A 14,664-nucleotide genomic window follows, 5' to 3' on the forward strand; every position below is an offset into this window, starting at 1 on the left:
GTAGAAACATCAAGGAGGATCACTGGAAACAGGATGCACCTGAGCTCAATTTCGAGTCTCATAGCAAAGGGTCTGAAAACTTCTGTAAAAAAGGTATTTCTGTTTTGTATTTGTAATATATTTGCAAAAATGTTTTAAAAAAAAGTTTTTATTTAGTCTTTATGGGGTATTGTATGTAGATTGGTGAGGAAAACATTTTATTTCATACATTTTAGAATAAGGCTGTAACATAACAACATGTTTAAAAAGGGAAGGGGTCTGAATACTTTCCGAATGCACTGTATACTGAACAAAAATATAAACGCAACATGTAAAGTGTTGGTCCCATATTTCAATAAAAATAAAAGATCAGAAATGTTCCATTTGCACAAAAAGCTTATTTCTTTCATATTTTCTGTACAAATTTGATTGCATCCCCGATAGTGAGTATTTCTTCTTTGCCAAGATAATCCATCCACCTGACAGGTGTGGCATATCAAGAAGCTGATTAAAAAGCATGATCATTACACAGGTGCAACTTGTGCTGGGGGAAATAAAAGGCCCCTATAAAATGTGCAGTTTTGTCACACAACACAATGCCATAGATGTCTCAAGTTTTGAGGGAGCGTGCAATTGGTATGCTGACCGCAGGAATGTCCACCAGAGCTGTTGCCAGATAATTAACTGTTCATTTCTCTACCATAAAATGCCTCCAAGGTCGTTTTAGAGAATTTGGCAGTACGTCCAACCAGCCTCCAGACCACGCCAGCCCAGGACCTCCACATCCGACTTTACCTGCAGGATCGTCTGAGACCAGCCACCCAGACAGCTGATGAAACTAAGGAGTATTTCTCTGTGATTGGCTGGTCCTGGCTCCCCAGTGGGTGGGCTGTGCCTCTTCCCAGTCATGTGCAGTCCATAGATTAGGGGCTAATGAGTTCATTTCAATTGACTGACTGACTGACTATGACTGACTATATGAACTGTAATTCAGTAAAACTTTTGACATTTTTGCATGTTGCGTTTATATTTTTGTTCAGTATACAGTATTTATAATAACGTATAAAAAAAACACATTTGTTTTTGTTGTTGGACATAAGACTGTAACATCACCAGGAAATCAGCTCAAAGTTATTTTAATTTCTGAAATCTGTTCCCAAGTATCCACACGCATAGATAGAGAGGCATATGTGATCATGTCCCAATATAATCAAGGTTTGAAATGATTCTGTTTTTGTCAAATACTATACTGTATGTATTTGAGATTCTTGCGGTCAATTTGCAGTATACCAAATATATATATCTGGCCCCCCGACCATCCGCTCAAGGAACAATTGGCCCACGGCTAAATATAATTTGGGGACCTCTATGATAGAGTATTGCCTTAAACTCCTTAGATTATGCTGTCTCTGTGTAGGGTAGAAACTAGTGCAGAGGATTTGTGTGGCCATGCAGGAGTCCTTTGAAGGTCTTGACTGTAGGTTCATCATGCCTGCTCTCCAGAGATGGGAGTGAGTTGCAGGGAGTGCCAATGACGCAGCAGATCCATCTCTGAATGCCTTCTAAGTCCCTTAGAGAGACACTTTGGAAGGCCAGGCCACACTGGCGAGGCATACTCCATGATGGGGACGGATGAAGGTCAAGTATATCTGCAGTAGGACTTCAGTTGGGAGGCCAGCTTGTCTTGCTTCGCTTAGGTAGTAGATCCTGGGTTGAAGCTTTTCTTTAGGATATACCGGACATGCTCGTCCCAGTACAGGTCAGCTGACACCATCACACCTATCAGTCAGAAAAACTGCAAACGCTCAACTGTGAGGCAGTTTACAGCAACCGCGGGTGGAAAAGCCTTGTCAGCCAGCAGCCCTTCTGAAGCTGATGAGCATATCCTTAGTTTTCTTTTCGTTCACATACAGGCAGTTGGTTTTTCCCCACTCAGCCACTGCATTGACGGCGGCTTGTGTTTGGCCAGGTAGATCGCCAGGAAACAATTCTATGAGTGTGAGGTCATCAGCACACTTGACAGGATGGATTCTGATTGGAAGGCTGGAGTCTAGGGTGTTCATGCATAGCACAAACAGTAGGGGAGAGAGCACACCACCCTGGGGAACTCCAGCTGGGACTGGCTGTGAGTTGGAATGGTATGTTCCCCACCTCACCATCTGCTTGCGGTTATCCGGTAGCTCTTGAGGTCTGAGGCTGGGGATGTGTGAAGACATTGATGCACAGCAAGCTAACGGTAACATGCACTTTTTATACAAAAGTTTGTGAACACCCCTTCAAATGAGTGGATTTGGCTATTTCAGCCACACCCGTTGCTGAGAGGTGTATAAAATCGAGCACACAGCCATGCAATCTCCATAGACAAACATTGGCAGCCCATACCGAAGAGCTCAGTGACTTTCAACGTGGCACCGTCATAGGATCCAACAAGTCAGTTCATCAAATGTCTGCCCTGGCAGATCTTCTGTGCTGTTAATGTTAAGTGGAAATATCTAGGAGCAACAACGGCTCAGCCGCCACACAACGAACAGGACCGCTGAGTGCTGAAACGCGTAGCGCGTACAAATCGTCTGTTCTCACTACCGAGTTCCAAACTGCCTCTGGAAGCAACGTCAGCACAAGAACTGTTCGTCGGGAGCTTCAGGAAATGGGTTTTCATGGCCGAGCAGCTGCACACAAGCCTAAGATCACCATGTGCAATGCCAAACGTCGGCTGGTGTGGTATAAAGCTCATCGCCAATGGACTCTGGAGCAGTGGAAACGCATTCTCTGGAGTGATGAATCACGGTTCACCATCTGGCAGTCCGACGGACAAATATGGGTTTTGCGGATACCAGGAGAACGCTACCTGCTCCAACACATAGTGCTAATTGTAAAGTTTGGTGGAGGAGGAATAATGGTCAGGGGCTGTTTTTCATGGTTCCGGCTAGGCCCCTTAGTTCCAGTGAATGGAAATCTTAACACTACAGCATACAATTACATTCTAGACGATTCTGTGCTTCTAACAGTTTGAGGAAGGCCCTTTCCTGTTTCAGCATGACAATGCCCCCGTGCACAAAGCGAGGTCTGTACAGAATTGTTTGTCGAGATCAGTGTAGAAGAAGTTGATTGGGCTACACAGAGCCCTGAACTGAACCCCATCAAACACCTTTGGGATGAATTGGAACAACGACTGCGAGCCAGAGGCCTAATCGTTCAACATCAGTGCCTGACCTCACTAAAGCTCTTGTGGCTGATTGGAAGCAAGTCCCCGCAGCAATGTTCCAACATCTAGTGGAAAGCCTTCCCAGAAGAACGGAGGCTGTTATAGCAGCAAAGGGGGGACCAACTCCATATTAATGCCCCATGATTTTGGAATGAGATGTTCGACAAGCAGGTGTCCACATACTTTTGGTCATGTAGTGTAACACAATAGTCTTGTCATACCTGTGACACTTCCCATTAAAACACATATGACACCTGTTACTGACTGTATACAGTTGTGGTCATGTGAAATATGTGTACTGTGAATAGGGCACCTGATGCAGAGCAGAAGTGATCACAACGCCTGACGTAGATTACCGTGATGGCAGAAAGCATTTCAGCCATGATATCCGAATAATCCTTATCGTAACCAAAATCTATGAAAAACATCATCAGGCAAATGAGGTACGTAGCTTTAGGTACATGGTCCCTTATAAACAAATGAATAAATACATCATTGAAACGGGACTGGTATATTGGTATTATTATGATAACGTTGTTCAGATGACTGGTGGTGTCTATTTTGTAATGCCAGTGAAATAGGTTCTTCTTATCTCTTTTTCTAACAGGCAATAGAAGCTAGCAGGAGAGAGACAATGGAAGACAGGATGATTAGAGCCAATAATGGAGGAGAGCAAGATTAGGAGAATAGAAGGAATAATAGAGCAGATGGGTCTCTCTCTCTCTCTCTCTCTGTATAGATGTGTCTAAAAATGACTAGTCTATCCTCAGCCTCTTGTCCCCAGCATCATGGCCATGTATTTTAATTGGGTGTCTGTTTCTGTGGAGATGTTTGAACTGGATTGCCTCTCTCTCTGTGGATCTGTTCCCAGACCTGTTCCTCTGACCACCTTTCAGTCAGCTGCTCTGGGAGTGCTGCTATTTTTGGGAAGTTAGTGGGAGGCTGTGGTCACACCTTTGTACAGGATGCAATGAGGACCCTTTTATTGGAATGATAGGTGTGTGTGTGTGTATGTGTGTGTGTGTGTGTGTGTGTGTGTGTGTGTCATCAGAAGTGTGTGATTGTGCTTGCACCGGAACACAGAGGCAAGAGCAGAATGATCGCTATGTAGCTGTAGCCATGGTGCTGTAACTATGGCAACAAAGCTTGGAAAGCCAGAGACTTAATTGGCATCTCTGAAGCACAGTGAGCTGAGATCCAGAATAGCAACCCTTGACACACAAATGTTTCCATCACAACCTGACAACATGCACGTCATTAATAAGGATGCTATCGAATCAACCAATACTCTTCACTATCCAAACACTATGTGTGTGTATGGATTCTAAGTGAACTGTGTGTGTGTGTGGACTCTGAGTGAAGTATGTTTCTGTGTGTGTGTGTGTGTGTGTCAGAACATACACTTAAATGCACAAATACTTTATATACTGTTGATAACAAGGCATTAAAGTGGAACTCACATTGTCCATTGAAGCTTCTCATTCTTGATTGAGTTGTACAGGGCCTGTGGAAGAAAAATCCATTAGACAATAACGACAAAATAGTACACAGATTCACCTGGGAGAAACAAATGGTTGAATCCATCAATCAATAAACTATTCAGTCAGAAAGCCAGTCAATCATTTGTCTCCTCCTTCCTTTCAAGAATCCTCTTTGGGGCAAACACGACCGTTGACCTAAACTCGTGCACCATTTCTATGTTATATTCTTCAAGAATCAATGGGTAGACATCCTTAATGTATAAGTCCAAAAATGTATGTAGCAACTGCTGATTGCCCCTTTAAGGGGAGTCTATGGAATAACACAGCAGGATTTGAAGAAAAAGGCTGCCGTTTCTGTGTGCACCCTCATTGACAAATACAACAGGCTTTTGGAGTCACCGCGTTTCGCTTCGCTTTCCTATTAATCTCCTGTGACAGCCAAGCCATTCAGACATTCCTATTCAAATCCAGCCCCTTTTAGTGACAATGGGATATGCTAGCGGAATATGATCTACCGTTTAGCACTAAGGTTCTGTGAAAGGAGTTTCGAGGAAGAGGAGTGCAGAGCTATCAGCCCCTGACGGTGAATTCAGATCAAGGCCCTTGAAGGGACTGACGGACAACTGCGACAGCTGACGTGATGGAGAGGACTCTAGCAGGAAGTACATCGTCACCACGTCCCTCCCAGATCCTCTGAACTCTGGGAAAATATACAATGGTGTTTTCATAAGGAGATGGGACAAATAGCTGTACAAGGTAGTAGGTCTTATCTGCCATTGAAATCAGCTTGAGCTTATTTATTTTCAAATGTTGTATGATTGAGAAACTGATTCTGATGATATTCAATTCGATCGAGTTGATTGACAGTTAGTGTTGGTTTCCACATAATATTGAGGTGTGGTTTCTCAGTCAAACCCATTGAAATGAACAATGTGTTCGATGTAGTGTATCCATTCAAACTCATTTCCTACGTTTCCTATTATACAGGCACTAATTGAAATACGTCTGAATATTCATGAGCAGCCAGACCATTTGGATTTTAGGTTCTGGGCTCAAATGTCCCCTCGCTATGGAGACATACTGTATACAAATCGAGACTCAAACTGTGTTACGAGCTTCATGAATATTAATATTCAGCGCAGATAAGGGCCGACTTCGTGGAAAGCCGGCGATGGCCCATTTCAAAGTCTAATTTCGATGCACTCTCTTTGTAGCACAAAAGTCTTCAACATATCAAATCTGGGGGTCAATTTGTGAACCCGAAAGACAGATGGATTGATCTACTGTTGCTAGTATCAACAGCAATTATAGCCATAGTGGCTCATTGAGAAATGTCATTAACTTGAGATTCATGGTCAAATTTGAGTCAATTATTGGTTTCTACATATAGACGCTCAAATGTCATTGCTTGGAAAGACAACGCCATTGCTTGGAAAGACAGTACCGTGCAGTATCGAAGAGCCCTTACTGCTGCTCGATCATCCTATTGTGAAGGTGAAGGTGGTAAATTACCTTTTAATGGCATCAGACCAAGGCTCTGCATCTGTCCTCGTGCTCCTAGACCTTAGTGCTGCTTTTGATATCATCGATCACCACATTCTTGTGGAGAGATTGGAAACCCAAATTGGTCTACACGGACAAGTTCTGGCCTGGTTTAGATCTTATCTGTCAGAAAGATATCAGTTTGTCTCTGTGAATGGTTTGTCCTCTGACAAATCAACTGTAAATTTCGGTGTTCTTCAAAGTTCCGTTTTAGGACCACAATTGTTTTTACTATATATTTTACCTCTTGGGGATGTCATTCGAAAACATAATGTTAACTTTCACTGCTATGTGGATGACACACAGCTGTACATTTCAATGAAACATGGTGAAGCCCCAAAATTGCCCTCGCTAGAAGCCTGTGTTTCAGACATAAGGAAGTGGATGGCTGCAAACGTTCTACTTTTAAGCTCGGACAAAACAGAGGTGCTTATTTTAGGTCCCAAGAAACAAAGAGATCTTCTGTTGAATCTGACAATGAATCTTAATGGTTGTACAGTCGTCTCAAATAAAACTGTGAAGGACCTCGGTGTTACTCTGGACCCTGATCTCTCTTTTGACGAACATATCAAGACTGTTTCAAGGACAGCTTTTTCCCATCTACGTAACATTGCAAAAATCAGAAACTTTCTGTCCAAAGATTATGCAGAAAAATGAATCCATGCTTTTGTTACTTCTAGGTTAGACTACTCCAATGCTCTACTTTCCGGCTACCCGGATAAAGCACTAAATAAACTTCAGTTAGTGTTAAATACGGCTGCTAGAATCCTGACTAGAACCAAAAAATGTGATCATATTACTCCAGTGCTAGCCTCCCTACACTGGCTTCCTGTCAAGGCAAGGGCTGATTTCAAGATTTTACTGCTAACCTACAAAGCATTACATAGGCTTGCTCCTACCTATCTCTCTGATTTGGTCCTGCCGTACATACCTACACGTACGCTATGGTCACAAGACGCAGGCCTCCTAATTGTCCCTAGAATTTCTAAGCAAACAGCTGGAGGCAGGGCTTTCTCCTATAGAGCTCCATTTTTATGGAATGGTCTGCCTACCCATGTGAGAGACACAAACTCAGTCTCAACCTTTAAGTCTTAACTGAAGACTCATCTCTTCAGTCGGTCATATGATTGAGTGTAGTCTGGCCCAGGAGTGTGAAGGTGAACGGAAAGGCTCTGGAGCAACGAACGGCCCTTGCTGTCTCTGCCTGGCCGGTTCCCCTCTTTCCACTGGGATTCTCTGCCTCTAACCCTATTACAGGGGCTGAGTCACTGGCTTACTGGTGCTCTTTCATGCAGTTCCTAGGAGGGGTGCGTCACTTGAGTGGGTTGAGTCACTGATGTGATCTTCCTGTCTGGGTTGACGCCCCCCCTTGGGTTGTGCCGTGGCGGAGATCTTTGTGGGCTATACTCGGCCTTGTCTCAGGATGGTTGTTGGTGGTTGAAGATATCCCTCTAGTGGTGTGGGGGCTGTGCTTTGGCAAAGTGGGTGGGGTTATATCCTTCCTGTTTGGCCCTGTCCGGGGGTATCATCGGATGGGGCCACAGTGTCTCCTGACCCCTCCTGTCTCAGCCTCCAGTATTTATGCTGCAGTAGTTTATGTGTCAGGGGGCTAGCGTCAGTCTGTTTTATCTGGAGTACTTTTCCTGTCTTATCCGGTGTCCTGTGTGAATTTAAGTGTGCTCTCTCTAATTCTCTCTTTCTCTCTTTCTTTCTCTCTCTCGGAGGACCTGAGCCCTAGGACCATGCCTCAGGACTACCTGGCATGATGACTCATTGCTGTCCCCAGTCCACCTGGCCGTGCTGCTGCTCCAGTTTCAACTATTCTGCCTGCGGCTATGGAATCCTAACCTGTTCACCGGACGTGTTACCTGTCTCAGACCTATTATTTGACCATGCTGGTCAATTTATGAACATTTGAACATCTTGGCCATGTTCTGTTATAATCTCCACCCGGAACAGCCAGAAGAGGACTGGCCACCCCTCATAGCCTGGTTTCTTCATAGGTTTTGGCCTTTCTAGGGAGTTTTCCCTAGCCAACGTTCTTCAACACCTGCATTTGCTTGCTGTTTGGGGTTTTAGGCTGGGTTTCTGTACAGCACTTTGAGATATCAGCTGATGTACGAAGGGCTGTATAAATAAATTTGATTTGATTTTAAATGTAATTACAAATCCTGTTCATATTTGACTCCGATTGGAAAACCAGCCAAACTGAACCGAAAGCACAACAGTAAACATGAGAGTAAGTCGTATAGCTGAGACATACAGGGGGTCCATAATTATTGGCATTACAGTAGTAGTACATTGGAAGGAGATCAAGCTGAGAGAGACAGATGTTAATATACACGTAACACTGGTCCTGACTGCCAAGGAGTCGGTGGAGGGGAGTCTAACGTAATAGAGGTGTGGGGGGGGGGAGTTCATGTGGGAATAAGTGAGATGTATGGGGAGGCCCTGTCAGAACCATAAGAGTGGGAGAGAGAGGGGGAGGACAGGGTGTAGAGGCGTAATCAGTGTCACTGGGAGCAGTCGGCCTCATTCAGATCAGGATGAATGTTCGTCACCTTCACCTACGCGCTCCGTCAGAGTCCCACGGCACCCGGGCAGCGAATGAGAGTTAGCCTTGAGGGCTGGTGTTACCACCGGTTACTACACACAACATGCGGTAGCCTAGATTACAGAAGGGCCTGTCAGCCTGGTGATCACCCAATCTGCAATCTACTCAACTAACAAATGATTCACAACCCTATAAAAGTCATATATAAATGTATGAATCTGTGGATGTACAAGGTTGCATTGTCTTTGGTTGACAGACAAAAATGTCCCTAAATTACAAACACCTACAGTGCTAGGCATGGCATTTTACAGTATGTTGACATGACAACGATAAACAATGTCATCAGAAATAAGAAATAGCTTGAAACACAACCCCACTTTAACACATGCAAACACAACCAAAGTGCTGAATTAAGTGTGGAACAGTTTAACGCAGCAGGTCGTGCTATGTTAGTCGGTGTCTTACCCTGGTGGCACATTGTACCTTCTTCCTCTTGCGGGCCTGCGGGTGGTTCTGTCCATCTTGGGCCTTGCCCAGCAGGTCTGGGAACATAAGGGGCTTGAGGGAGCGCGAGCGGGGCGTACGGGGGTAGCGGAAAGGGTCAATCATCCGGAAGTCTCGGCCATAGCGGACCGAGCACAGGGAGCGCGAGCGCAGGCGCCCCGCCGAGTGCAGGCTGTTCACGCCGATCATGGCCCCCCCCGAGGGTAATGTTACACAGCAGGACTAGATAGGCCAATCAGAGAAAGGTACACACGACACACAGCCAAGCGATGGTTCCAGATACACCCAGATTTCGTCTTTCTGTTCAGAGAGCTGTACAGTAGGGCATGGCCAGGAACAAGAGGAAAAAGGTGCCTGCCTGTCTGTCTGTCTGTCTGTCAGTCTGTCTCAGCAGCTCTTAAGTACAGTGATGAGACTGAGGGCCAAGCAGTTCAGTGACAGTTCATAGAGGGCCGTCTGTTGCAGGAAACAGCGCGTAGCTCCTGTCACTCTCACGGCGTCCCCGAGAGCATCAAACTGTGGTACACACTCTCTCACACACACTCATTAGGTCATCTGGAATCTGATCAAATAATGGATGATCGGACAGTTCATCTATAGAACATGGTATGGCAATTCCTTCATTGCCACTCAATGTCACACTGACATGTTTTGGATTGAATATATTCCCAAGCGACACCGTCCACAGGTGGGCGTATCAGGTGATCAGTTAACACTGTTCTTGGATCAGATCCTCATTGAATTGATCCTCCAGGAGGTTTAATAATAGTCCTACCGGTCCTATTGGGAGAAGACAGTAGAATCTCTCAAACTGTTCCCTTGACAGCTGTTGGCTAAGCGGGCCCTCTGTCCCCCTTCTGCCCAGCTTAAACAGTATGCCGGGCTGTGCCTCCGAAAATGGTAACTGGCCAACTTTTCACCAGTGGCGTAACTGTGGGTGACAGATACTTACACACACTCACGTTGACACACACACTCACTCCCGTTGACACACACACAGATGGTGCACAACACTTGCAGAGGTGTGAAAGGACAGCCAGCATGAAACAGATGGGTGCCAAGGGCGGAAATAAGGAGGTAAAAAGCACAGAGGCTCGCACACGTAGAAACACAAACGCACGCATAGAAACGCACGCACACACACGCGACGTAAAGAGTCCACATAGGACTCCTCCCACTTCCCAAGCAGGGATCCCAAATAGCACTCTCGATTGCGTCACTTGCCCCCAAAACACAAACAAAAAGTAATGAAGAAACAGGAGAAGAATTGAAGGAACTGTCTAACTAGACCAACGTCCAGTTAAAAAGAGAAGAGGGGAACAAGATATCGTAGGACTGCCTGGTTCAGTCTACCCAGTAGAGTAAAAGGGGGCTATGTTATATCCTGTTGCTCCCAGTGTAAGATGGAAGATGAACACCCCTTTGTCCGTCACCCAGAATGATGGAGGAATGACTACCCCTCTATTTTAGGAGATCAGCGTCCGTCCATCTGTCCGGGTCCCTTGTCGGCATCTACTCCTTCTTTGATCCCTCACTTCTTTGATCCCTCACTTCTTTTGATCCCTCACTTCTTTGATCCCTCACTTCTTTGATCACCTTCTCCTTGTTCTTCAACGTGCCATCTCTCAATGCTTCTTTTCAACGGTTCCAAATCTCTTCCCATTGTGCCCTCTGGAGGGGGAAGGGGGGGTAGAGAAAAGCTTGTCCTCCTGCTGTTGTCTTTCCCTCCTTGTTTCTCCCTGTCTTTCAGTCGTCTATCTTTTTGTCATCCTCTTTTTGGTTCCGTGTCGGAGAGCTGCCGGAATCGTACTGAGGAGAGAGACCTGACGGCAACTGGGTATGTGCTCTCTTCTCTATATGAGCCCCTCCCTCTATCCCTCCCCTCCCTCTCTCTCTCTCTCTGTCTGTCGGCAGCGAATCACAGACTTCCAACTCCCTCTTCCAGTCACACACACACACACATACTCACGCTCGCAGCACACACACACACACTCCTGAATATTCTTTGAATGGTGATTAGCATTCGGTGCTTGTCTCCTCAGTCAGGTGGTGGAGAGAGTGGTGGGAATCAGCAGGAAAATGTGTTTATGCACGTGTGTGTGTGTGTGTGTGTGTGTGTGTGTGTGTGTGTGTGTGTGTGTGTGTGTGTGTGTGTGTGATATCTTGTGTGTGTTTTTTCTTCTTCTCTCAAATCAAATGTTATTTGTCACATGCTTCGTAAAACAACAGGTGTGGACTAACAGTGAAATGCTTACCTACGGGCCCTTCCCGACAATGCAGAGAGCAACAACTAAACAAGAATCCATAACTTCAACCCGTAACGAACGAGCTCAAACCAGCCCGCACGTGAGCAACAAGCCTGTTGAACATTCAAGACAAACGCTATTGAACGACGAACAAAACATCCCGAAACAAAATGCAGTAGCGCCATTTCTAAAAGCCTATTTGCTTTGCTCCTCTTCTCTTCCAGTCAAGGCATTCGCCTGCATGAATGATTAGGTTGGAGTTCGAACCCTTCCCCAAGAGCAACCCAGCTACAATCGCACACCTGAAACCTAAAACCCTATCACCAATGCTAGAAAATAGGAATTGCATCTTAGGTATGGTCAGGGAAGAAACATGATAGAGGAGATAGAGGAGAAAATGTAGCCCTGGTCAGCAACCTGGGATGAGAAGATCCATGAAGGAAGAGGACTGGCCTCTTGTCAGATAGAATCGTTGAAATGAATGATATGAATGAATGATATGCACCCATTGATGTGTGTAGAATATAACTTAGAAATACCTCACGAGCTTAGTTCAACTGTCGTACCCCATCAGAACCCCAAATATAAGCACTGCTTGTAAACAAAGAAAACGTAAACAAACACTATATAGCCTCAAAACACGGTTAAAACGATCATTTTGATATCATGGATGGTCAGTCCTTGTGTCCATAGCTGTGTCTATGAATTTGAGAGTGGTTACAGTTCTCAAGCTCCATCCCTCAGCTTTTTACCGAAAACAGGGGGCGGCTTTGTTATTGTTTCAACTGCTGATTGCCACATTAAGAATCAATAAGAGGGACAAGGGAACAGGATTAATCACACGATCTACAGCCATCGGGCTGACAAGAGATATAATGAGGGTGTCACTCACGCAGCTTGTGATTCATCGATATGACCGCAAGACTGAAACCACTCAGGTTTCCACACCGAGAGGCTAGACAATGGAGCTAGATCTATTCTCCGTATGCTAATGAGCAGCGCTCCCCCCAAAAAATACCACCGACAAGATAGACTACGGGGAAGTGGGAGGGGCAGAATGGACAGAGAGAACAGGGCAACAACTTAGATCCAATTAGAGATAATGTTTGTCCAACATATATGCATTACACCTGCCAGTGCCTTGTGTGACCTTATCAAAGTCCGCGGCCGGAGCTGAGAGGTCCAGTTCAAATGCAGGTTGACGTTTATTGTCTATGAGTCTTGTCCTTGAGGCAGAACTGAGCGATCGCCGCTAGACGGGCCAGCTGCAAAGTCAAAATTGGCTAAAATGTAAAAATTCATGAACATGTAAGGTTAGGGTTAGGCATTAGGGTTAACAGTGTGGTTAAGGTTGTCAGATGTTATGACGTTGTGGCTGTGCCAGCTATTGACCACACTGCAGAGCTGCCTCCAGAACAAGATTAATGACAAAAAACGCTAACCTGCCACATGTACTCTCTCTCTCTCTCTCTCTCTCTCTCTCTCTCTCTCTCTCTCTCTCTCTCTCTCTCTCTCTCTCTCTCTCTCTCTCTCTCTCTCTCTCTCTCTCTCTCTCTCTCTCTCTCATATGTTCACTTGTGAGACAGCTTGGGGAGCGGGTGGGGTGCACTCTACACCCCACGTCTCTGCTAATTTAAGCAGCCAGCTAGCACCAGACATGACCTCTTTCCCTCAGCCCAGACTGAAAGGCTGGCACCCAGCAGCATGGCATAAGATATGCTGGCCTGGGTGAATGGCTGCCAGAGATTTTGGGTACAGACACACAGCCAAATGTAGATGCAAAAGCACCGCCCACCCTAAAAATTCCACAGAGGTGAAAAGGTGGTAAAGTATTCAGACCACTTGACTTTTTTGGTTAGGTTACAGCCTTATTCTAAAATTGATTAAATAGTCCCCCCCCCCATCAATCTACACAAAATACCCCATAATGACAAAGCAAAAACAGCTTTTTATACATTTTTGCTAATGTATTAAACATTTAAAACCAAAATATCACATTTACTTAAGTACTCAGCCCCTTTACTCAGTACTTTGTTGAAGCACCTTTGGCAGCTATTACAGCCTCGAGTCTTCTTGGGTATGACGCTACAAGCTTGGCACACCTGTATTTGGGGGGTTTCTCCCATTCCTCTCTGCAGATCCTCTCAAACTCGGTCAGGTGGGATGGGGAGCGTTGCTGCACAGCTATTTTCAGGTCTCTCCAGAGATGTTCAATGAGGTTCAAATCCGGGCTCTGGCTGAGCCACTCAAGGACATTAAGAGACTTGTCCCGAAGCCACTCCTGCGTTGTTTTGGCTGTGTGCTTAGCTGTGTCATTGTCCTGTTGGAAGGTGAACCTTCGCCCCAGTCTGAGGTCCTGAGCACCCTGGAGTAGGTTTTCATCAAGGATCTCTCTGTACTTTACTCCGTTCATCTTTGCCTCGATCCTGACTTGTCTCCCAGTCCCTGCCACTGAAAAACATCCCACAGCACAATGCTGCCACCACCCACAGCATGATGATGTCACCACCATGGTTCACCGTAGGGAAGGGTACCAAAACATTTCTGCAGCATTGAAGGTCCCCAAGAGGGCAAGTTTACAGTAGATACCTGGCCCTGCTAGCCTTTGACCTCTGCACAGTGACACACTGGCTTGGGCTACCAACCAACAAATTAAAAAGAGAGGTTTTAAGGGGTTTGGGCTCAAGGTGACAATCTCAACTATGTGCTGTACAAGGCCCCCAAATCCTAATCCTTTCCAATAATTGGTGATGGGAAAGTTCTGTTTGTCTAGTTACATAATTGAACACTGAATCCTTTGGGTGGTTGACTATGACTAGTCTACAAACATCTCTTTGTGTGACATACACTAACGGTCAACAGTTTTAGAACACTGACTCATTCAAGGGTTTTTCTTTATTTTTACTATTTTCTACATTGTAGAATAATAGTGAATACATCAAAACTACGAAATAACTCATATGGACTCATGTAGTAACCAAAAATGTGTTAAACAAATCAAAATCAATTTTATATTTGAGATTCTTCAAAGTAGCCATCCTTTGCCTTGATGACAGATTTGCAACCTCTTGGCATTCTCTCAACCAGCTTCACCTGGAATGCTTTTCCAACAGTTTTGAGGGAGTTCCCACATATGCTGAGCACTTGTTGGCT

At 45.2% G+C, this 14,664-nt stretch overlaps 1 pseudogene; it reads right to left on the bottom strand.

Moving 5' to 3' along the window:
- Window positions 1-14,664, bottom strand: part of LOC115106501 (PH and SEC7 domain-containing protein 1-like) — a 53,174-nt pseudogene that overhangs the window by 15,321 nt on the left and 23,189 nt on the right.

This window comes from Oncorhynchus nerka, linkage group LG23 (assembly GCF_034236695.1).
Source record: "Oncorhynchus nerka isolate Pitt River linkage group LG23, Oner_Uvic_2.0, whole genome shotgun sequence".
In the NCBI taxonomy this organism is placed as follows: Eukaryota; Metazoa; Chordata; class Actinopteri; order Salmoniformes; family Salmonidae; genus Oncorhynchus; species Oncorhynchus nerka.